General features: G+C 41.9%; 1 pseudogene; it reads right to left on the bottom strand.

Moving 5' to 3' along the window:
* Positions 1–22,380: 22,380 nt before the first annotated feature.
* Positions 22,381–22,499, bottom strand: LOC112475464 (annotated as a pseudogene).
* Between the last annotated feature and the right edge of the window lie 2,645 nt (positions 22,500–25,144).

Here is a 25,144-nt window from a genome sequence, read left to right as displayed (position 1 = left end):
TGAAAAAGACACTGTCAAGAGAACTAGAAGAAAAGCCACAGACTTAGAGAAAATATTTGCAAAAAACATACCTGATAAGAATTGTTATCCAAAATACACAATGAAATCATAAAGCTCGGCAATAAGAAACAAACAACTTGATTTTAGAAATGGGCCAAAGACTTTAACAGATATCTCATCAAAAAAGATACACAGAATGCAAAAAGCATAGGAAAAGATGCTTCACATAATATGTCATCAAGGAAATACAAATTATGCACTATTAGAATGCCCAAAATCAGGAACACCTAATGCTGGCGAGTATGCGGGCAACGAGAACTCTCATACATTAATGATGGGGATGCAAAATGGTACAACCACTGTGGAAAACAGTTCGGCAATGTTTACAAAACTAAACATATTCTTACCTTATGTTCCAGCAGTCATGCTCCTTGCTATTCAAGTTGAAAACATGTCCACATGAAAACCTGTGGGGAGCCACAAGTCTTCGGGCCTCAGAAGCTTAGTTGCAAGACTAAGTGTTTGGCCTGCCTCAGACATTGCGGAATTCTACTTCCCGTAACTCTCGTCACATCCTCCCCCTGAGCACACACCCCTTAGGCTGTCAATAACCCTCACCCCATCCCCTTAGACCCAATGGGCGTGTGACACTCCACCAGCTAAGAACCAATGCGTTTGTAACAGATACTCTTCCGCCCAGCTAGCCCCGCCTCCCTTTGTTAGCCCTGTATAAATATCCCTGCTGAAAAATAAAGTTTGAGGCTTGATCAGAATACTGTCTTGCCTCCATCCTTTTGTGTCTCCTGTCTCGCCTTCATCCTCCACAGGTTCCTCCTCGTCCCGCGTTGTTTTGTCCCGCTGGCCGGGACAAAAACCTGTATGTTATAGTTCGCTATAAACAGATGTTTATAACAGCTTTATTCATAATTGCCAAAACTTTTAAGTAACCAAGTTGTCCTTCAGTAAGTGAATAGACGAATGAACTGTGGTACATCCAGAAAATGGAATGCTATTCGATACTAAAAATAAACCAGGTATGGAGCCATGAAAAGACATGGAGGAAACTTAAATGCATATTACTGTGTGAAAGAAGCCAATCTGAAAAGGCTACACACTGTATGTATGTCCAACATATACCTACATATATGACATTCTAGAAAAGGCAAAGCTGTGGAAACAATGAAAAGATCAGTGATTGCCAGGGTTGGGGGAGATGAATAGGCCGAACACAGACTTTTTAAGGTAGTGAAAGCACTCTGCGTGACATTATAACGATGAACATATACCATTATACTTTTGTCCAAACTCATAGAATGTACAACACCGAAAGTGAACCCTAAGTGAACTATGGACTTTCAGTGATTATTGCAAGTTCATCCTCAGTTAAAAAAAAAAAAAAAAAAGTACCATTCCAATAAGTGATAGGGGACACTATGCTTGTGTGGGGGCAGAAAATATAGGAAATCTCTATGTCTGCCTCTTAATTTTGTTGTAAACCTAAAACTGCTCTAAAAAATTGTCTTAATTTTTTTTTTTTTTTTTATGTTGGAAAGAAAGGAAAAGATGGAGGGATGGAAGAAAGGAAGGAAGAACATATAGACGATACTGTTCTTCATGGCTCATTATCCCCGTCAAGGGTAAGGATAGCTGTTTAGAAGAGAACAAAGCGAAACCCACAAAAGCCATTGCACGTCCTTCAGCAAACACAGGTTTAGGGGACTGGAGAGCACTGCAGGATTCTGCTGAAGGGGCTTGGGAATAGGAGGAAAGACTTCTGTATTATGATCCAGACTCTGACACTAATTGATGTACATTTTTAGGCAAGTCACATCATTTCCCCAGTCCTCAGGTTTTTAACTTCAGAACTGCCACATTGATCTGACTGGCCTCTGAGTTCCTTTAACTCTCTGACTGTCACCGAGTTTATGAAGTGGAAGCTGGCTGTGTCTAAAGACCCTTGAAACCCAGTTTAAGTTGCTCTTGAGAAAAGGTTTGGGAACAGTCCTATAGTTGAGGCAGAAGACTGAACTAGAGGATCCAGATGGACATCCTTTCTAGCCAAAGACTCGATGCTTCCGGAAGGGTTGAGGTCATGTTTGTTGCAAGAGGTTCCAGTATAGCAAAGACCTTCCATAGAGAATCGAGACTACCCCTAATGGGGTATCTCGGACAGGCATGGCCACTTTAAACTCTTTCTCTCTCTTCATTCCCCACCCCCGCTCTCTCAAGTCAGACACAGACATAAAAACGACCTTAAAAATGGCTCTCCTCCTCCTTGCATTTCCAAAGCCTCCAGCGATGCCCAGAGAGCAGTTTAATGCTTTTTTTCATGGACTCAGAAAATACAGTCCTGTTCTTCTCCCCTAGGTCCAGGGAAGCCTCCCATTCGGAGTTCTTATCTTCAAAACCTTGCAAGGGAGGGGAACTGATGATTCACAATAGCTCTAGATGTGATTTAGACTCATAAATCAAGAGATTGTCTAGGAGTAAATTGCCCAGAGCCTTAGGCCAGACGCAGCAGCTCCATGTTTCAACAATCTGCTCTAATCCCCTTGGCTAACAGGCTCTCCTGCTCCAGGGAACAGCAGGCAGGACTGCCTGGTGTGCAAGTCTCAACACTATAATTTCAGTCTGTTTCTAGTGGGGCTTTGGGAGACCATCCTCTCAAAGTAGAGTCATTTCAAACCAATTTTTCTTCCCCCATCCAAGGAAAAACAAAAGCCAGCTCTAGCAAGTAACAGAATATTCCTAGATGTATAAAACTCACCTGAAGCAAATTCTCTAGGTCTCCTGCCCCCTTCCAGGGCCTGTTTCCCCAACTAGGGGATCTTTCTGGCACCTGCTAGATGGGTCCTCAGTACTTTGACTCACGATCCCTCCCCTGACACTGGCAGCAATCTGGGGCCTGTATTTTCTAGACATGAAATTGACAAGACCAGTTGAGCTGTATTAAGTCCAGGTTACCTATAAAGACAAATGCAGTGACCCTGCCCCTGTCTGAGGGCTTTCTGGTGGCTTCCTGACACCATGCTCTTTTTAAAACTGCTTAGCAAATGCTGGCTGTTCTAGGAGTCATGTGGCTTCTCAGATCTCCAGACTCAAGGGTTTGTGTCTCATTTATACTTCCTGGAAAGTGTCAGGAGCTAATTCTAAATGGACAACTGGCAGAGAAAGAGAGATGCCAAGGGCAGTGTGATCTCAGTCTCCTAGCCTCGGTCCTCGTGGTACACCCAGCACGAGGGTGTCATTGCAGAAAAGCATGCTCACTCATGGGGTTTGGTTTCTATTTAGGTGGTTCACCTGCTACTTCTGGACAGAGACTAAGGGAGCATCTGGCCTTTCTGCAATGACTGTTGCAGCCTCTGGAGGAAAAAAACTGCCAGGCAAGGCCTTGCAGGACTCCCCTCTTTCCAATTGTGGTGCCATGCCTAAGTGTCCTCTCTGCCCAGCTTCACGCTGACTTAATGATGAACTTCCCCATGATGAACTGTGCTGTCATCTCTGAACTGTTTGAGAAAGAGTAAAGGTTGATAGAGCTTGGTCTACTCAGAATGAATAAGTATGGGTTGGCAGCCTTCAGCCACTGAATTCAGAGCTGTTACAAAGTTCAAAGGTCTGACAATCTGCATGACATCGGTGTATAGGAACATGGTAAAGGAAAGTATCTTAGTTCCTCCAGCTGCTGTAACAAAATACCACAGACTGGATGGCTTGTAAACAACAGAAATTTATTTTTCACAGTTCTACGGTCTGGAAAGATCAAGGTGTCAGCACTGTCAGGTTTCTGGTGAAAGTCCTTTTCCACAGGCACAATGACAACTTCTCATCGTGGCCTCCCATGGTAGAAGGGGTAAGGGAGCTCTCTGAGCCTCCTGTTTAAGAACAAGACTTTCATTCATGAGGGCTCCACCCCTGTGATCTAATCGCCTCCCCAAAACCAGACCTCCTAATACCATCACTTTGGGCATTAAGATTTCGACATATAAAAAAGAAAGTTGGCGGAGACACAAACCTTCACCACTGCAGGGGGAAATGAAAGATGGGGGATTTGGGCCCATTATAGGAAAGACAGCTATCAAGCATACCAGAAGGCCAGATATTTTATATGCCTAGCTATTTAGTCTTTGCAATACAAAGCAGGGATCAGGCCATATCAGGACACAGGCTGAAATAAGAGGTTCGTCCATGGTCACACCTAATGAGTAAGAGGGACAGGCTCTGACCCCAGGACAGCATGTCCCAAAGCTCATGCTCTTCTCACGACAGCAATGAAGCTGCCTCTCAGGAAAACCAGAGTGAGAAGGTGAGTTCTCAGGCCTTTGCAGCATTCAAGGGGTGTATAGTATAAAAAGGAAAGGAAAGTTCTAGACTGTGTGGGAGAGTAGATCAGAGATTCTTCACCAGGGATGAGAACCAGGGGACACTTCACAATGTCTGGGAACATTTTCAATTGTTGCAGCTTGGGAGGTGCTACCGGCAGCTAGTAGGTACAGGCCAGAGATTCTGCTAAATATCCTACAATGCCGAGGAAAGCCTGTACTATAAAGAAACATCTGGCCCAAAAAGTCAGTATTGCTGAGGTTAAGAAACTCTAGCCTAGATGGCTTAAATGTCTCTTCAAGCCCCAGAACTAAATTAAGGGCTTAAATTTTCCTTCTCGTGGCATAGATGGGACTCGGTTCTAAAATTCAGTGTTTCTCAAGGCCGAGCCACAGAAGAGACAAGGATGCCATACCCATATTAGATCCTTTTAAACCTCTGGGTTTCTAGCATGCCAAAGGCCCCAAAGAAATTACATGAGTATTGCCTCTACCTCCTAAAGACTTGGCTGTTAAGTGCTCTCAAAAAGAGCATCCCTGAGAAAACCAGCTGGTTAAGAGATTCATTCACGGGGGGATACGAGATTCTAGAAAACTCAAGAGGAGAGGGAAGAAAAGAGTGGAAATCCACCAGTTCAGTGAAAATTATTTCAATGAATGTCCAGTCAGTAAAAACTAATTCTCTGAAAGGCCGGTTGGCTGACAGCTCATTCCCAGAAAGCCAGTTCTTAGAATGACCAATTTCCCAAATGACCATTTCACTAAATTTACCAAATTCACAACTTTTGATGGTGAGAATATTTACCCACTGAAATTTCTGTATGTAATAGGAAAATCTCTTCAGCATACTTTAATTTTTAACTGGAAATTTTTTTCCCAGGAATTAAATTTTAAATTATAAATTAATGTCATCTAAAATTCTGCTTTATTTTGAATGCTATTTAAAGTTAATTTATTTGCATTTTGCTTTAAAGTTAATTAAAATTTTACATCAACCTGCCAACGGTTGCAGAAAGGTTCAAGGGGAAAGTGTACAACCAAAGCATTTGAGGATGGCTGGAAGAGATTTCCCATGTTAGTCGTGTGTTAAGTGCCAGGCAAATACTCAAGGAATAATCAATTCTGAAGCGGAGGAGTGAATATTTTGCATTTTAAAATGTGGCTATTAATGGCTGGAAATAAAAAGCTAAGATAGATTGACTATCCGAGAAATACTAAAATCGCAAGAAGATTGGCAAAAACCAAAATTGACATTTAAAAAATATTTCTAGTTGCTTAGCTGATTTATCAAAAAGGGGCTGTGTCACAAGATATGGATTATTTCTGAAAATAGCTACAAAATCAATAGATTTTAATTTCTTCTTTTGGATGCTACATATCAATCTAGTGTAAGTAACGGAATTTTTTTTAGCCACTTCTGATTTCAATTGTGCTACAATGTTGTTTTTCATTTTTCTAAACATCAAGCACCTTTTAGTATTGTTTGCCAGTTTCTCAAACTGCATATCTGTCTTAATTTTCCATTCCTGGCAATTCGACATTTAAATTCAATATATTTATATTCAAAAGCATTGGAAATATATCGGAATTTTAAATTAAAAACTAAATCTTCAATATAAAAAAATCAAAAGTTTACCTTTAAATTTTAAAACATACAAAGTAAATCAGTTTTAAACTAGATTAAATTAAAATTTATATTATAAAGCATACAAAGAAAATCATAAGTACCCATCAATTAAAAAAGTTCTACATAAATATTAACATAAACTGAAAAATTCCCATGTGAAATGTTGAAACAGCATTACTACTGGCAAAATATGTTTCTTAAAGCAGCTAAATACTCTAGTCAAATTACGAGATAGTCAAATATTGCAAAGTATCCAATTTGGTCCATTTGGCACATTAGTCAATAAGTGAATTGACCATTTGGCAAATTGGCTTTCTAATCATTGTTTTTCAGGGAATTGACTCAGTTCCAAGTATCTGAGAGTGGAAAATGGAGTAAATTTCAGACGGAGGGCTTTAGGAAAGCTGGCAAGCTCTTTTCCTCTAACATTCCCTTTGAGGCTACAATCTGCCCTGGGGCCTGAGGCAGGGGAGCTCAGTCGCCCAGACAACCAGGACCCCAAGTGAACTGCAGTGCTGGCGGCTGTGTAGTGACAGAGGTGCAAGTCATATCCCCCTCTCTTGAGACAAGCCTCTCCCATGGGAAGGAAATCAAATGTTTTAATTAATCAAAACTTCTAAGCTTCACCAATATAAGCTATTCTTTTTTTTTTCTTTCTTTCTTTTTTCTAGGTGGCAAATGATCACTGCAGACTACAACACAGCAAAAGCTCAGAGGAGCTGCATACAGAACAGTAAATATCGGGTTAGGCCATTGGATCTCCTGGGGGAAGGAATCAGGTCAACTCTCATTTCCACTCTAGGTTGCATTTATGGGTGTTTTGTTCATCTGGGAACTGTCCACCAACTGGTAAATTTCTGATGATATTTTACTTGGTGCATCCAGATTTGCTGACACATTGTTTCAATGGGGAAAGGGAATTTCTCCAGGTTCAGGAAGACCTGAGCTGCAGCAGTGACTGAGACAGAGGCTCTAGGACAGAGGCTGGACTCAACTCTGCTCCTCCAGTGAGAGGTGCTGCTCCAAAGCCCATAGAGAGACAGAGACAGAAGACAGCCACAAACTGAGCCCTCGTGGGTGTGGAGCCCCTCAGGTGGATACTGTGCTTGACCCCTTACAAATCTTGTCTCCTTTACTCTCCAACAACTTTATGAATAAGAAACTCATGAATTCATATCCCTGGTTCAGCTTCTCTTCCTAGCTCCAGAACCACATCTCAATGTCCATGTAACATCTCTTCCCCAGAAAGGTCTTCCATGGCTGCCCAGCTATGGGCGCTACAGCATCAGGTGTCTCTGAATTCCAGTATTCCATACTTTGTTGTGAATGTTGATTTACCACAGAGCAGGTCATATGGATGGTTTCTGATTATACTTGTCATTATACTTCAAGCACTAGCACAGAATCTGACACGTAAAAAGAGAATATCATTAAAGGTTGCCGAATGGCAAAATTAATGAATAATTGAACCTTTTATGATCTTCATTTGAAAGATGATGAAACTGAGGCAAAGAGAGATCCAATAACTAGCTCAAGTTTACAAAGCTAGTAAGTGCTAGATCCAGGATTTGAACCCAGGTCCACCGACCCAGGGTGGCTCCACTGTGACATTTTTAACATGAACTGAGCCTGTACTACGTCCAGGAACTGTACTGGTCACTTTGTAACCTTTAATTTATTTAGATTTTCTCAACAATTCTGTGAAAGCGTTACTGTTACTTGCAATTTAGAGATGAGAAAACAGAGGCTCCGAGAGGGCCCATGATAGAACCGTTCCATAGGATAGTGGTTAGCACGTCTGCATTACACGCAGAAGGTCCTGGGTTCACGCCCCAGTGGACCACGGTCCATGGTCTGTGGCCATGCCCGATGTCTGATCTTGGAAGCTAAGCAGGGTCAGGCCTGGTTAGACTATCTTTCTGTGGTTCCATAGTATAGCGGTTAGCACGTCTGCATTACACGCAGAAGGTCCTGGGTTCACGCCCCAGTGGACCACGGTCCATGGTCTGTGGCCATGCCCGATGTCTGATCTTGGAAGCTAAGCAGGGTCAGGCCTGGTTAGTACTTGGATGGGAGATCACTTAGGAAGACCAGGTATAAATAATACCAGGTGCTGTAGGTATAAATAATAATTTTTAAAAAATTCACACGGCTGGTCAGTGGCAGATTTTAGAGATTATCTATCCATACTGTCCAAAACAGTAGCCATTTGCCACACACTGAAATTTAAATTAATTAAAATTAAGTAAAATGTAAAAGTCAATTCCTTGAAATCACTAGCCACATTTCAAGTGCTCAGTAGCTGCTGTGGCTAGTGGCTACCATATTGGAGAGTACAAATAGAGGACATTTCTATCACCACAGAAAGTTCTATAGAAAGCCCTGAATCCTTGCCACTGCAGAGCAGTAGCAGAAGCATCATCTGGGGGCTTATTAGCAATGCAGGATCTTGGGCCTCACCGCAGACCTACGGAATCAGAATCTGCATTTTAGCAAGATCTCTAGGAGGTCTGTGTAGGGTTTGAGAAGCACCGACCTAAAACAGTCCACCTTTGCTTTGCAGGTGAGAGACAGAAGTCCAAAGAGATGAACCGACTTGGCTGGTATACATACAGGGTTGGGAGTAAAGCTGGGGCCAGGAGCCAGGACTCAGGCCTCTGCCACACAGCCGTTGAGTGGGCACACAGCCACAGAGGCCCTGGTGGAGCCTGGCAAAGGAATGAGGAGGGTACTGTTGGCTCTCACCTTGCTGCAGCAGATAAGAGGGCAGCAGTGTTGGCCCAAAGTAAGTGGGGGATGCTGGTGTCTGGCAGAACTAGGAGGCCTGGGAAGGGAGAAAAGCTGGTTTTGGACCCCTGTCCAAAATGGGAGGTGACACCATAGAGCTGCCAGGCTGAAGGGTAGGGGTTGTGGGGCTCCTGACAGGCAAGGGCTGTAGCTAAAGACTGTTGGTTATACAGTTGTCTCTGCTGCAGTGAGAGCATGGGGAGCCTCCCTCCCTGGCTCTTCCGCCTCTGAAGCTAGCTCCCCATAGTTCTGCTAAATTTATTTGTCTCCTGGGTCCTCCCCATCCCCAGCAGGGACCACAAGGCCACTTATCTCTCTTCAGCTCAAGCCCTATGGCCTCTTTCAGCACACCTGGAGGTGTCACCTGGCTAATCAGGGAGGCAGCCAGACTAAAGTGCACAGGCAAAAAGAAGAGGCAGGCTCTGTGCTTTGAGATCTGCTCTGAGCCTCTAGCAATAGCGTTCTACTCAACTTCGGCCTCCCTGGGGAAAATTTCAGGGCCTGGTCAACAGAGGAGGAAAGCTCTAGACTAGGACTGTCCCTCAAACTAGCTAGTGATTCTAAAGCAGCACTTTTAGAGACTTTTCTGCAATAAAAATGCTCTATATCTGCACTGTCCAGTACAGTAGCCACCAGCCACATATAGCTATAGAGCACTTGAAGCAACCAAGGAACTGAATTTTTCATTTTAGTTCATTTCGATTTAAATAGCTGCCTGTGGCTAGCAGTTACTATATTGGACTGCTTAGCTCTGGGCAAGACTCTTCCTTTTGGGCATCAGACTTTTCAGCTGTGAAATGGAAGAGCTGGGCTAGATGGGCTGATTCTGCATCTGAACCACAGCCAAGGTGGCTAGGCTCTCTGGCCCTTCGGTCAACATTCCACAGGTGTCCACCTTCTCTTCTGTCCTGGACTGATACCCCTCCCACTACATCTCCATGGTGATAGGGAAGAAGATGCCTTCAGGTAAATAAAGACCCAAACTTTCTGTTTAGTTAATTTCTAAAAAAAAGAAAGAAAGAAAACAACATGGGTATGTTTTCCTTGGCATCTGTCAGGATCTGATGTGTTTTGACCTACCTGCTTACTGACAAAGGATTTTAACACAGATAGTGGTTTTAAAATATGGCCACAAATTGTTTGACTGTCCTATATTGAGAGGTGGGGTCCATGTCCCCTCTCCTTATAACATCTTGACATTTGTGCCATCTTGACCAATAGTGGATGCCAGAAGTAAGTCTATGTGAAGTCCAAGTCTAGCTATAAAGGGACATAGCTCCATCCTCATTGGGCACCAGTCTGGGAGCCTTGAGTCTCCATGTAAAAATTCCCACTGTGCTGTGACCACGAAGCAAAAAGGCCACAAGTCAATGCTCCAAGATGACAGCTGTCAAGACACCAGATCTGTGAGAGGAGAAGCCATATGGAAAGTGAATCCTACAGCCCCAGCTATTCCAACCTCTAGACATTTGAGTCAGCCCAGCTGAGGCCCAAGACATCTTGGAGCAGAGAAGACCCATTCCCACGGTGCCCTCAATGAATTTCTGACCCTCAAAATTTGAGGGCATGATAAAACAGTTGTCATTCCATCCAGTGGTCCCCAACCTTTTTGGCACCAGGGACCTGTGCTTCTATGAGAATATAATGCCTGATGATCTAAAGTGGAGCTGAGGCAGTGATGCTAGCACTGGGGAGTGGCTGCAAATACAGATGAAACTTCGCTCGCTGGCTGGTCGCTCACCTTCTGCTGTGGGGACCACGTTCTGTACCACCATGTCTTGGGGTGGTTTTCTCTGCAACAATCAGTAACAGAACAGGATGGAAGTAGATGGGAATCTTGGTATGGGATAGATGCATTCTCATGAGGAGGGTCTCTCCAACGGCCAGGTTCAAAGCTCAGGTCCTAGAGCTGAGAGGCCCAGGTTTGCAGCCCAGCTCCGCTCCTCAGTGATCATCTGGGCTTGCATTGCTACTTACCCTCTTTAGCTTCTTCCACTACACTGGAGTCTGCTTGTGGTGATCAAATGGGATAATACTCATGGAGGCCCTTCAGGGAATGGGTCACAGTGGGAGTCAGTGACTATGTATGCCTCCAGCTTTGCAGTTCTCGGTATGTGGCCATGGACAAAGAGTGCTTATTAAATGTTTTCTCATGAGATAACCACTCAGCAGTCTGGATTTGGGAGATTGGAAATGATGTGAATTTAAGAGGTCAGAAAAGCATTGGAGCCAGTACCTCTTCTCAGAAAGTAGCCACATGGTGCATGGATTTGCCTCTGTGATCTAGAAGTTGAAACAACTTACCCATTTAGATGACATGAATGATATTGTAATCAAAAAAGAAGGGCCATTGAGCCCAGGATGTATTCTGCTCCAGGTGATGCCTCCTGGGTCTAGAGTCCTAGCTATGGTTCTGTGCCTTATTTCATTTTGTGTGAGGCTACCTGGTCCAGAAGCATCATCTGAGCTCATCTCCTTCCTCTGAGCTCTCTCCTGAACTGAGACCTCCGCTAGAAATGACCCTTTACCGTCCTTCCCTCCCTAACTCTAGCATCCGTCACATCTCTCGGGCTGGAAGTTCTTGATGTCTGACTTCAGCAATATTTCTCTTTCTGTTTCTCTCTGTCTCTCTCTTTTTCACACACACATACACACACGACATCTCTCACCTCAATTCAGTCCTCACAGAAGCTAGAAGAGAAATCATCAATTTCTTAGAATTAAAGCATTTTCTCTCTAATCGGTACTACTGGCTTCTTAGATACTGTTTCTCTTACCATTTCAAGTGAGAAAATAGCATGAGTGGCAGATAAAGAGGGAGAGACAAAGAGTAAAAGGCATTTGCCAGAACTCAGGACCATGAGTATGGCTCCCGGGCTGCTCTGCAGAGAATGAGGAGGCAGCATCACAGCACTGCCCTCCTGAAGGTCTCGGCCCAACTCCTTTCAAAGACTGAAATCAGCAGGCTCCATCAGCAAGGAAGAGCCAATGTTGGGGAGAAGGATGGAACTTTATCTCTGGAATTCCATCTTCTCAGTGGTCCAGAAAACTCAGAAAAAGCAGGGCATTCCATTTATCTTCCCAGATGGGTTTTCGGTACCTGACACAGCCTGGCAGCCCATGTTCCTCCTCTGATTTCTCTGTCACAAGGAGCTTGGCAACTCTAGAGGCCAAGGAGAGGCTCTGGGTGGGGCAGCAGCAGGGAAGGGAGGCGTGTGCCTGGCCCTGAAGTAGGGAGGTGAGCAGGCATGTCTCCAAGCAGCAGCTAGAGGGGTGGAGGGAGGGAATTTTGGAGATCTGGAATTCAGGATGGGATTAAAGAGGGTCAGCCTTAGCACTGTGCCCTTTCTGATCTCTAAGGATGGATGCAACTTAAGATTAGAGTGAGGGAGGGATAAGATAGGAGGGAAGTGCTAGGAGGACAAATCTGGCTTCATTCTCTTCCTGGCTTTGACACACTCTAGCTCTTCTTTTTCTGCCTAAGAGGAAGTCTTGCAGAGAGGGAAGAGCCCAGACCCCAGACCCTATTGACACCGGGTTTTGGCCATGTGACCTTGAGCATATCCTTTAACTTCTCTGAGCTTCATTTTTCTGTCTGTAAAATGAGTGGTATGACCTCAAAGAGTCGTGGTGAGGATTAAATAAGAAACTGTAGATGAAGTGCCTTAGCTAAGAACTAGACCAGTTCAGACATTCACTAAATGTTAGTTTCCTCTCTCCTTTTCACCTTCGCACCATCCACCTTCATGAGAGAGAACAACCTCCCAGCCTAAAAGTCACCAGAGAAAAAGTCACGGACAGCCGGGCAGGTTGCTGCAACACTGGTTCAAGCCACGTAATCATTGTGAAGTCAACCTTAATAGCTTATATTTATTTTGCACCTGTCCTTGAAGAGCTCCATGCCTTTTGGCCACCGGATGAGCTCAATCATCTGCATGAACAGCTGAGTGAGGTCAAGAGCAAGAGCATATGTCATGCCCAGCTCAAGTTGGAGAGCTAAACCTAGGAAGTTAAAGGATTTGCCCAATGCTATTCAGGTAGAGCAAAGACAGAACTGAGGTTGGTATAACATAGGTGATTCTTCAATAATAACCATGGTTCTCACATTGTTCTTCTGCCTCCCAAGCGAGAACTGGGTCATATTCATTCTTTCTCTCTCCCTTAGGCCATCCTGCCTGTGTGGACGCAGGATTCCACAAGCCTAGCTCTCAAAACTCCATATAGCTGGTGAGTCACAGAGTCTTGGGGAGAATGTGCCCCAAGGCAGCAGCTCTCCAGGGATGCAATTTCATCCACCCAAAAACTACTTACCTCCAGCCTAGATATTAGACAATGGCATGCATGCAGAAAGCCCAAATGCCTATAAAAGGATTATTACTAAGTAAGAGTGGATGATGATAATTAATTACCCTCCATTAAAGAGAAAGTCCCTGGGGCAAAAGCATCAAAGGCAATGTTTTACTGAGTTGGCAATTTCTTTGGCTCTGGAACAAGATGACTCTTTAGTCTGCATCTTGGATCTGTTCCTTTCTCTTGCATTCTGACTTGAGGAATATGCATTTTGACTTTGGATACCTTCTTTTAATTCCTGCCTTGCTCTCTATCCTCGATCCAGTAATCATTATTATTAAAACTTCACACCAGGGCCACAGACATATTTTATAGCACACCTTTGATGGATTAATTCATAGTTACTTTCCTTCTTTACTAAAGTCTAAATCAAAGGAAATGCACTCAGGAAATGCCTGCCAAAGAGAAAAGACCATAGAAAACAGATATCCAAAGAGATGGTTGTATCCATCTCCTTCTCGACAAATAAATACACTAATGGGGAGGAGTAGGCAGAGCAGTAGAAGGAGTAGTTCAGAAGAAGACAAGGGACCTAGCCAGATTTCCTCCAAATCCTGTCTTATGTCACAGAGACTCTATAAGATACATATCCATGTTTCTTAGATATAAGCACTTATTTCACACTTCTTGGGTAATCTCTCTTACAGACTTGAATCAGTAGACCTATGACCAATAGGAAAGGTCTCTGCTTATAGAGCGAAGTTGACCGTGGAGAAAACATCCCCCAAATCTCATGTGATTAATCTGAGTGCAAAGCTTGGAATGTCCATGTGTAGTGACAAGAGTAGAGAGACTGGAGAATCAGGGAGCTGAGAAGGCTTTGTACTTCCCGGCCCAGTGACCTGGAGGCTCTCTGGGAGTCAGTCTCCTTATCTGTAAGGAGGAAGGATTCTTACGTACTGGTGTTCTTGGGAAATTGGGAGGAGATCATTGATATGTGTCAGCACCTAGCTCAGCTCCTGGCTACATGCTGTTCATCATGTTATATAATCACCAACTTGAGAAGATGGGGGCAGGGCCATGAAGTAGGCCACATGCCGTTGTATCCCGACTCCCAAAAGACTATCTGGACCCTTGCAGGTATTTGTTGAATGAATCAATGCGATCACATCCATTCATTGTGACTGGTGCAGCCAGAATGTTGGTAGACTGTCATTGATCGGTAAGAGCTCTCTGGACATCTAGGAAGTATTTTCCAATCATCAAGATGCAGGAATATCAACAATGCAAAGATGTTCTTTTAAGATTGGTTAATACTCAAGGCTCACACAAAAGAACTTTGCAAAACATTGTAGAGGCTTTGCAGGACTAGACAAAGATGGGACTCCATCAGCCTATTCTGGAGAAGCACTTACATGCTAGAAGGCTTTCCCTGGAAACAACCAGCTCAACGCCATCCCATTAGGATAATTATTGCTAGTGATCGGCACAGGAAAACTCCTAATCTCAATGTGTTAGCCCAACAAAAATTTGATTCTCACTCACTGAAAGTTCAAGGTGGCTTGCTAGGTGTTTTCCTCCAGCCAATGACTCAGGGGTCCAGTTGTCTCTCCACCTCAGCATATTCCTTTCAAGGTTGCCCCAGCAGGGGAAAGACAGATGGAAATGGCAGTGGCTCTTCACTGCCTTGGCCTAGAAGTGCCACCGATTATTTCTGATCACACCCAACAGTCAGAACTACTCTACAGCTTCAATCCAAATGCAAAAGAAGCACATACATTCCGAGTAAGCACCATATCTCTCCAACACCCTGGGGACTCAGTGGATGAGCATTCTGGTATCACCACTCTGACATCCTGGAAGCTCTGGATCTCCTCCCTCTACACCTTAATGCTTTAACCAGAGATGCTGAGAGAGGCTTTTAGACAAGATATTCAAACATAGGGAACCAGGGGTCCTGCCCTGGAAACTATTTTCTGTTTTGCTGATTACTCACCTCTTCTCCTCTAATTCTGATGGAGAATAACTTTCAGAGGAGATTACCTGGAGGTGATCTTGGTGATGTCTTTGTAGCTGGTTCCCTCCCTGGCAACTCAGTTGAGAGTCAAAGATCACAAAAAAACCTGGCACCCTTCTCATCTCACTATCTCCTGGAGAACACAGGCCCTCCCTCTCTGGAATGTATGGAGGTTGCCAATTACAATGTAATTCTGCCAGCTTCGGTGCTGTCTGCCAGGAGTGGGAGTTGCTCTTAAGAAGCTGACAACCTAAGAGGACTTCATAACTGTCAGAGAGGCCACAGCCTACAGGTAAAGTCCAATTCCTCTCAACTAGCCCATGACTCTCAAAAGATAGACACGAAAGCCTGCCTGAGGCTTACAGGAGACAGAAACATATGCAGTTTGAGGCCCTAGGGGCTAAAAAGATAGGCTTATACTTCAGGCTGTAGTTTTGCCAAGTTTCTTCCATGAGCATGAGGCTGTGGAAATTCTGAATTGTCCACTCACTGGCTGTGATCCAAGCCATACTTCCCTTTGCCTTCCCAATGCACCCCTTACCACTCCAACTCCCTGAGCCCCAGCATTTCCTGCAGCAAACTCATTGTGAGTCCTAAAAATTAAATCCAAGAAGAAGAAAAGGAGAGATCAGGCTTATTATTAAACACCCCTTCGGCTGGCTGCATGGATTCTTTTAAGTCCACTGTTGGATTTCTTTGAGGTCTCTGTACGTGCTGATTTGCATGGCTGGCTTAGCGGATGGGGAAAGGAGGTAAGACAAGCTTTGCACTGGATAAATAAAAACCTCTTTGTTAATTAAGGAGCCACCGACAAGGCCATGGCCTATGTCAGACAGCCTACACAGAAGGTTTGATTCTTCTGGAACTAAAAACAAGGAAATAGAGAAACTCTCCCCACCACACTGCATAACTTTGTTCGAGGGCTGCTAAGTTATTCCCTGCTACTACATCAGCTGTGAGAGCCCCGTGAAACGTGCTGTGGTTAAAATAAAACGCAAGCCTGCAAGCATGTGAAAAAAAAAGAATGTGTTAGGTTATCTAAAACAGTTAATCTCCCATGTTCTCTCTGAAAAAGAGCCCAAACCATTAATTTTCCATACAGCCTTTTCCATGCTCTCCTGTTCTGTCCAAACAGCCTAACCTGAGTGTAAGATTTGAACAATCTGCCCAAAAAATACCTTGAGAATGTTGATTGGAAAGGGAAATCAGGTGATTTACCCAAAAGTCCCCATAAGACCATACAAATGGCTAGCCCTTTGTAGAGGTGATTTCTAGGCCTGCTTTGCAAAAGCTTTTTGCATGCCAAAGGTCTTAGCACTGGGCCACACCCCCATCACCACTGCCCGCTGTTCCTTGCTGCACCATCCTCACCTGGGCTTCTGAATCAGCTAGTCTAGGGTCAGACTTCCAGGTCTGCTTCATCATAGACAGGTCATGTAACCTGTTCAATGCAAAGAAACTATGAGGGTTAAATGTGCCTAATATGTACTACATATTCAATAGTAACACATAAAAGAACAGCACCATAAACTGGCATTGGTGTTATTGTTAATACCTCCTCCCATTCTTTCTTCGCTTCCCTTGAACAGACCCGGTCTACCACAAAAGGACCTCAGCCATTTCCAGGTAACCTAAGGAATCAACTAGGCTAATTAAGCTTTTCTAAATGTGAATAAGGCAGAAAGGAATGTAACAATTGAGGTCACTGCAAGTTCAAATTGATGCTCTGACTTCCTAAGAATTTTCTCATGCTCTATCTCTATACTTACTGAGCATTTATATATGACCAGCCCTGTGCTAACTCTTTCCTTCCATGGTCTTATATGAACATCTTCCAAACTCTGATGTTTATAACAGCCCCGTGACCCTGGCTGCCACATTGCTTACAGTTTCTCCTCTCAGACTTGGCCACAATACTGCTGTAAAAACCTTTTGCAACGTCCCCAACCCAAAATGGATCGAGAGCCTTTTAACTATGGGCAGACACCATGCTTGCCTTTTTATAGCATCATAGAAGCCAAGCCCACAGATTTCTGGGAAAGAGAGTTGCCAGTACATAATCCTTCCTGAGCTCCCTCTCATTTGGACCTAGCCCCAGGATTTTCCTTCTGGGTACAAAGGATCCTAGAGGGATCCTGGCTGAAACCCAAAACTGTTTGCACAAAAACGGTGTTTCACAAAAACACTATATATTAGTGCTTCCCCTTCCTATATCTGGTAATTCCCTGCCGGCTATCCTGAAGTTAACCTCATAGTCCTCCTCTCCCCACATCTCACCAGTAGGAAGATGAGACCCAGACACTCAGCTGGGATTTTTGTGAGACTGAGAACAACCAAGTTGAAGGTTCATGGATTCTGAGCAAGCACTCACCAATAAAATGTTAGCAGTCACATCTGTTCTTTCTAATCCAACAAGGAACTCATTTCCCTAGAACCACAGAAGGGCATGCTGAGGCTGAGATGCCAGCCTGTCCAGTCTCCTGCTTTGAGCATTTGAATGGCTAAAGCAACCAAGATATATGGCCCTACGTCTTCTCATTAGATGTCCTGCAAGACTTCATCTCTCCCCTCCCACTCCACCCTGACATTTCCTCCCGGATAGTGGCCCAGGGAACTTGGTCGTTACATAAACCCAATACTGATGCGAGATTTAAGTTTTCTGTTTTTGTTTCCATTCTGACTCGTCCACATCTACCAAATTGCTCTTGGGATTGAGGTCCACCAGCCCCTGAAAACTTCAGTCAGAATAATCAAGTATGGCAGAGAGAAAAGGGTGGAGTTGGAAGTCCCACAAGACTGGATTTGAATCCTGATTCAATCACTCATCAAGGATTACTTGCTGCTAATCCTTAACTACACAGTTTCCACAACTAGGTAATGAAAACAGTGTCTTCTGCACAATGATTCTGTAAGTCTGTCAAACACTGCCTAACTCCTGCATTTATTCAGGGCCTGTTGTGTGCTCCACTACTAATCAATTTGCCTTTTTATGGTCAAAAAACACTCTGAAGTTCATCGTTCCCCATTTACTAATGTCAGGATTCAGAGAGATTATTTAACTTGCCCAATTCATGGTAAATGGCAGATCTTGGATTTAAACACAAACTAGTTTGACTTTAAAGCCTGTTCTTTCTCCAACTCTGTGCCTTTCCTAATTTGCCCTCCACTCTAGCCCACCGACCAAGTGCTCTTAACACAATAATTTGCTAAGAAAATACCTCAAACCCTTTGCTGAGGAGATTACTTGGCTTCTCACCCACGTTCTAAAGAACAATCATGTTCGGCCTTCTCCAGAAGACAAAGAATGGAAGCCAAGAGGATAAAATTTAATGGTAATAAGTGCAAAGTCCTACATTTTGGTTCAAACTAAAAATTGTATGGAAAGGTTTTAGAGCAACTTGGCTGGGATTGGTCAAGAGAAAGGGGCTGTAAAGGAGATAGTTGCTTTTTAGGCTCGATCTTGGGCTCATTATGAGAAGTGTGGCACTTGGCTTTATTATTTAATGACACACAATGCCATGTGAGCAGCAAGATGAAGCTCCATTAGAAGCAAGTGTCTTAGGACTATAGGAATAGATGAAAAATGTACCATGAAGGAGATCCTAGTCTTGTCCAATGGCCTTACCATTAAGAGGTGTGCTTTCAACCCCCTGTGTCTTTTAAGAAAGCTATTGACAGTACCATACTGTTTTGATTACTATAGCTTTGTAGTATAGTTTGAAATCAGGGTGTGTGATTCCTCCAACTTTGTTGTTCTTTCTCAAGATTGCTTTGGTAATTTGAGATCTTTTGTAGTTTCATATAAATTTTTGAATTATTTTTTTTAGTTCTGTGAAAAATGTTATTGGTATTTTGATAGGGATTGCATTAAATCTGTAGATTGCTTTAGGTAATATGGACATAGTAATCCTTTAAATCCATGAGTATGGTATATCTATTTATTTATACCATCTTCAATTTCTAAGAAGAGAGAATCTATGAGGGTGTGATCAGGATGATGACAGCAAATCCGCCCATCTATTAAAGAAATATTACAAGTCAGACAATGTTCAATAAACTGAAGATATAACCAAATCCCTGCCCTCTCAGAGACTCTAAACATCTTCTCATGTATGACTTTCAACAGCCTCGTAAGTTTGTACCTTAGTCTGCCAAGATGTAGCAGGCTGGTCTCTGGCTTTCCCTGACCTGTCTTCTACCACTTCTCTCTCTCTGACAGTGCTCCTGGAACATTGTCCTCCTTGGTTTTCCTTGAATACACTAAGACCTCAGGGCCTTTTTTTTTCTTTTTTTTTTTACCTTCTTCAAATGAATTTATATCAGCATTTCTATCCCACTTAAAAATTCTTCAATGGTAAGGATTGTAATTAACAAGATTTTTTTGAGGGAATTTATTATTTACTTACTTAAAGGGGATAATAATTTCAGCGACACTTTTCTTGGCCATCGCTGTAGCCTTGGTGCCTAGGGCTGTGCCAGGGACATCATGGGATTCAATAAATCATTGTGAGGTGATAAAATATTAGAAGTTACAAAAACAAACATATAAATTGTAATTCTTACCTCTTCTTATGTTCACCTTGCTATGATTTCTTTATACCTAATCCTATTTCCCTTTGATTTTAAGTTAATTATTTAAGAATAAGCATAAATTATACCACTATCTTCCCATTAGGTAATAGTTTTAACCATATTGATTGAAATAAAATATTGCCTTATTACAAACAAAACAAAACAAAACAATGGCTGTCTCAGCAGCATACAGTCCTCCAGATGAGTTCTGCCTTTGAATTTTATGGTCCTGAAGATGCTTTGGTTCCAAAAAAGGTCATCTCCTATCTGGTGGCTCTACTCCAGTTTATGAATATTTTATTTAAAGCTGCATCCGGTGGGCCTTCCAAAATGTCTAGCAAAAATTTCTTCCACTAAAGGTAAGGAAATTAATAACACTATTCAAGTCTCGGAGGGGCTGTTATATGCAGAGTGGAGACCAGCTGTTCTCCATCTTTTCTGAAGATATATCAAGGGGAAAAAACACTGAAATCACAGCAGGCAAGATGTAAGTTGCTCAGGTAGAAAAGCATACTTAAGACAAAGGATTATGAAATAATGGAAGGAGAAACATCGAAGGATTTCTTTTTCTGAAGAACGTGAAGTCGAATGAGGCCGTACATCGGTCTGGGTTTATTTAGCCATAGGCCACTTAGAGGACAGACTGTGTACTAGGAAGTGACCTAACTCTCCCAAAGTGACTTTGGGCCCTACAGAATTTCCAACAAGACATAAAAATTCCTTTGCATGTGAAGATAAATATTGTCTTTTTTATAATAAATTGTACATTTTACTTTAAGAAAAGGAGTCGAGGATAGGTAGAGGTTGACACTCAAGGGTTAGGGCAATTTAGAATGTAACATTTAAAAGTTGATTTTCTTATACTAATTATACCTAAAGCAAATCACAAAAGAAATACTTAAATGAAGAATCTTAGACTTTTGCTAAAATTTTATTTTTTAAATATCATAGATATTTTACAGCTGTCCTTGTAAATGAGCAAATTGTTTAGCAAGCTAAATGAGCACTGCTTGCTAAAGAAAGAGGAATAATTCTTTTAGTCAAACGTGTAGCAACAGCAGACAGACACATAACGATGTAAGAAAACAAATATTGATGTAAGAGTTAAGAGTCTCATGTTGACTCAGCATTGGCAAGCCACTTCACTTTTCTGTACCTGAATTTTTTTTTTTTTTAGACAAATCCCTTACCCACTTTCAGCCTCTGTTTCTTCCCCTATAAGTATAAAATCTGGAGGTTGCTACCTCCCTCTAAATGTGTTGCAAGGATTAGATAGAATTATATAGTCAAAGGCCTGGTACATAGTAAATTTTCAATACCAGTATTATTTCCCCAAGGAGGCAGTCAAAATGAAGAAATCATTTTCCTTCCACTCTAATACCCAAAACTTTAATATTTCTTCCCTCAGTGACTTATATGAAAGACAAAAGAAGTTGGCTTTTAGTTTCAATTTATCTCCAAATTGAGCTTAAACTATGCAAATAGATTGTTCTAGATTCAAATAGATTGTTCACCATGAGTGAGGGCCCATGCCCTGCTTTTTTGGTTGCATTATTTGGGGATATTCTGTGCAAAAACTCACAGAGGATATTTGGGTACACACCAAAGGGCCTTAGTCATGTGTATCCACTCTCCACAAAAGTCCCCATGTTCTCAGTGTGGCACAAATAAGCAGAGCCACTAGACTTGAAGTGCTGCCAGGACGGGATGACAGGCAGCCTTATCCAATGTGGATAATTGTCTGTGGCCGGAATGGCCTCCCCGAAGTTTTGGTGCTCATGAGACTCTTGAACGCTGGGGTCTGGGAAGTGCCATCATTTCAGATTGAATTTCCCAACAATATGAAGGGATAAGGAATCAGAGTTATACTTATGTCAATTTAAAGAAAATGCAATACTTTTTGCACACCCGAATTTGTAGGCTAAGAGCCATACCTGTAATCAATAGCCTATCTAGGAGTGCATGATCGGCCTTACACTCAAAAGGCCTGGGAATTTCCTGAGATGATGTGAAGAGGTAAAGTTATGTCTGGAAGTCTGGAAAGGCTCCATGGAAACAGAATTCAGAGAGGTGTCTGATCAGAGAGGAAACAAAGCACACAAGGAATAGTACATGAAGCAGATCTCAGGCAGACGATGGGCAAGAGCACGGCACTAGTCTTGATGGACTTGACCTCTTTGGATATAACTGAAGCAGTGACTTGTGAGAACATCTCAAGCAGAACATGACACTTTGTCTCTCAACTAAGGCCTAGATATGGGGTCTTTTCCTTTCCCAGCTATTCACAACATTCACTTTCTATTTTATGCTTCCCTCACTTCTTCTGTTGAAGATCCATGTAGTTAATGATGTATTCATATTAAGGTGTTAAATGATAGTAATATTTGAAAAAAATCTAGAAATCAATAAATAATTCCATCTGGCAATGATATTTCATGCCTTAGAATATCAGTAAGAAACAAATTTGGACACAGTGGACTCCAGAAGGAATCGCCTATATGACATAGAGTCTTCATACCCCTAGACTACCATTTGTTAAAGTGGTCTGAAGGTCTTCTCCATCAGAACGACTTGAGGCATTTGTTAAAATTCAGATCCTTGCCTCCCATCCTAGACATACTGAATCAGTGTCTCGAAGGCTGGATCCTATAAATTATTACTTTTTTTTTTTAGGCTAGGCAACCCTTGCTTGACCTCACAGATTATAAGGACCTTGTCAGTTTACAATCCCTTGTTTTGTTTTGTGTTTTGTTTTGTTTTGTTTTTTATACCTACAGCACCTGGTCTTCCTAGGTGGTCTCCCATCCAAGTACTAACCAGGCCCTACCCTGCTTAGCTTCCAAGATTAGACGGGATCGGGCTTGTTCAGGGTAGCATGACCGTAGACTGAACTAACATTTTTAACAAGCTTCCCAGGTAATCCTTATGCACAATAGACTTTGAGGACACTTACTTGTCAGGCACAGTCTTTTTCCTGACTCTTAGCATCTTGACCATATCTCTATTGAGTACAAATTTCACTGTGTTATGATTGATTGTATATCTGTGTCATCCATGTGAACTTTATTATGGACGAAGAGAGTGAAAAAAGGACCAGGCAAGGGAACTAGAGGATCTTGAGAAACATTCTCATAGAATGTTTGTGAGAATCTAATGAATGTAATATGTTATACAAACCACCCAACACAAGTGTTACATCTCTTCCCCTTTAATTCCTTTACAGTTCCTATGAATATACTAGAATATCATTTCTTAAGAACAGGGACTTTTTCCTGTCTTGTTCATTCTTGCCATCCTGGAAGTTTGAGTAGAGATTAAACATTGACATAATCGGTCAATGTTTGTTACATGGTTGAATTCATGAATGAGTTCACTGTAGTTGCCTTATAGCCACAATTTAGCTCCCTAAAGATGCTAGTTGCCCTGGAAATGGCTTTTGAATGAATATGTAAATAAATTAGGATTATCTCTGCATGATATGTGCTCCTTCTCTGCATTTTAATGCCAAAAAAAAAAAAAGTTTAAATGAATGTGTGCACATATAGAAGTATATATGTGCGCTCATAATGATTACTTTAAACACTCAGAATGGTTGCTTCAGTGGGTCACTCATAAGCTCTAACTACTACTCTAGTGTGGGTCAAAGCAAACCAAGAAATGTAGACACAAATCTCACATATAAGTTGAAATTTATGAGCTGCAAGATATAAGAATAAAGAATTTGAACCTTACTTGAGGTACAGTGGGCTGACTAGGAGAGACCAAAAAAATATAAACTGTTCAGATAAATGACTCTGAACTGTTCCACCATATCCAGTTCCACAGTTTACCCAAGATCAACAGAATGGAACAGAAGAGCTCTGGAGGCTGAAAGCAGGTGGCTGCACCAGGAACAGAAAAGGACTTTTTTTCTTTCCTGTTTGAGTCCAAATGCTGTCATTTGTAGAAAAAGGCAGCTGGTAAGGAGAGGATGCTGGGTGCATTGAAAAACCCAACATATACACGTATATGAAGAAAGAGACTGTGCCTAAATAAACTTGAACAGGAAATAAGCCACCTGGCAGAGAATTGGAAGGCTGAAGTTACAATGCCATGGAGAACCAGGGAGGAAATGGGAAGGGCCATAGGAAGGCCATGAGGCAAGAGGTAATCCCTCTGTGGAATGAATGGAATCATTCAGAAGCCAAGATTGCCCTGCTTAGTTCCTGCCTGCTTCATAAATGTAAGACTTCTAAGGATGTCCAATAGGGTCTACTTGATGCCAAAAAGCACTGTTCGATTTCAACAGGCTAGAGAAAAAGTTGAATAATTCAATAAAGAATCTCAGTCAAATCAGTTATATGAATTCGGGTAGGCAATGCCACCATGTGATGGACTCCAGTTTTTATTTTCTCGTGGAGTTTCTAAGATCTGGAACCCTTAGCTGGAGAGAGATGTTCAGATGCTGGTTAGCTCAGAGAACTTAGTCCAGTAAAGAGAAAGTTCAGCCATGAAAATTCTTGATAAAAAATAGTGAGATAAAGAGGTGTCAAATAATAGAAAGCTTTATATGTCAGGTTTAATCACCTCTGTGGTATTCTTTACAAAAATTCATTATCCTTAATCATGAGAAAACATCAGACAAACTCAAATTGAGAGACATTCTAAAAAATATTTGATCAATACTCTTCAGTTTTTACCTTAAAAAAAAAGAGCAAATTAAACCTAACACTACCTGACTTTAATACTTAATATAACACTAATCAATAGAGTGTATTGTTGGCAGAAAGATAAACACATAGATCAATGAAACAGAAGAGAAAGTCTAAAAATAGACCCATGCATATATGAACAACTGATTTTTGACAAGGTGCAAAGGCAAGTTGGTAGAGAAACTATAATCTTTTCAAGAAATCATTCTGAAACAATTGACTATTCATATGCCAAGAAATGGGCTTCAATTCATATTATATATCATATACAAAGAAGTAAATTAAAATGGACCATAGACCTAAATGTAAAATGTAGAATGATAAAAATTTTAGAATAAAATTAGGTAAAAAGTTTTGTGACAAAGATTGCTTAGATACAACACCAAAAGTGTAATCCATAAAAGAAAAAAATATTGATAAATTAGACTATCAAAATTGAAAACTTCTACACTTTGAAAGACTCTGTTAAGAAAATGAACAGGCAAGGCATAGACTAGGAGAGAACATTTTCAAATCACATATCAAATAAGGGAATTGTATTCAGACTATATAGAGAACTCTCAAAACTAATAAGAAAATGAAAAATTTAAATGGAGAAAAGATCTGAAAAGATACTTCACTGAAGAAGATATACAAATGGCAAATAGTTTCGTGAAAAGATGCCCAATATTATTAGTCATTATGGAATGCAAATTAAAACTACAGTGAGATACTATTATATACCCATTAAAATGGCTAAAATCAAAGACTCAATATATCAAATGTTGACAGGGATGTGGAGTAACTGGAATTCTCATACACTGCTGGTGGAAATGCAAAATGGTACAGTCACTTTGGAAGG

The sequence above is a fragment of the Pteropus alecto genome, unplaced genomic scaffold (assembly GCF_000325575.1).
Source record: "Pteropus alecto unplaced genomic scaffold, ASM32557v1 scaffold110, whole genome shotgun sequence".
Classification (NCBI taxonomy): domain Eukaryota; kingdom Metazoa; phylum Chordata; class Mammalia; order Chiroptera; family Pteropodidae; genus Pteropus; species Pteropus alecto.
Note: the sequence above shows the minus strand (reverse complement) of the source record. Positions and strands in the feature narration are given on the sequence as shown.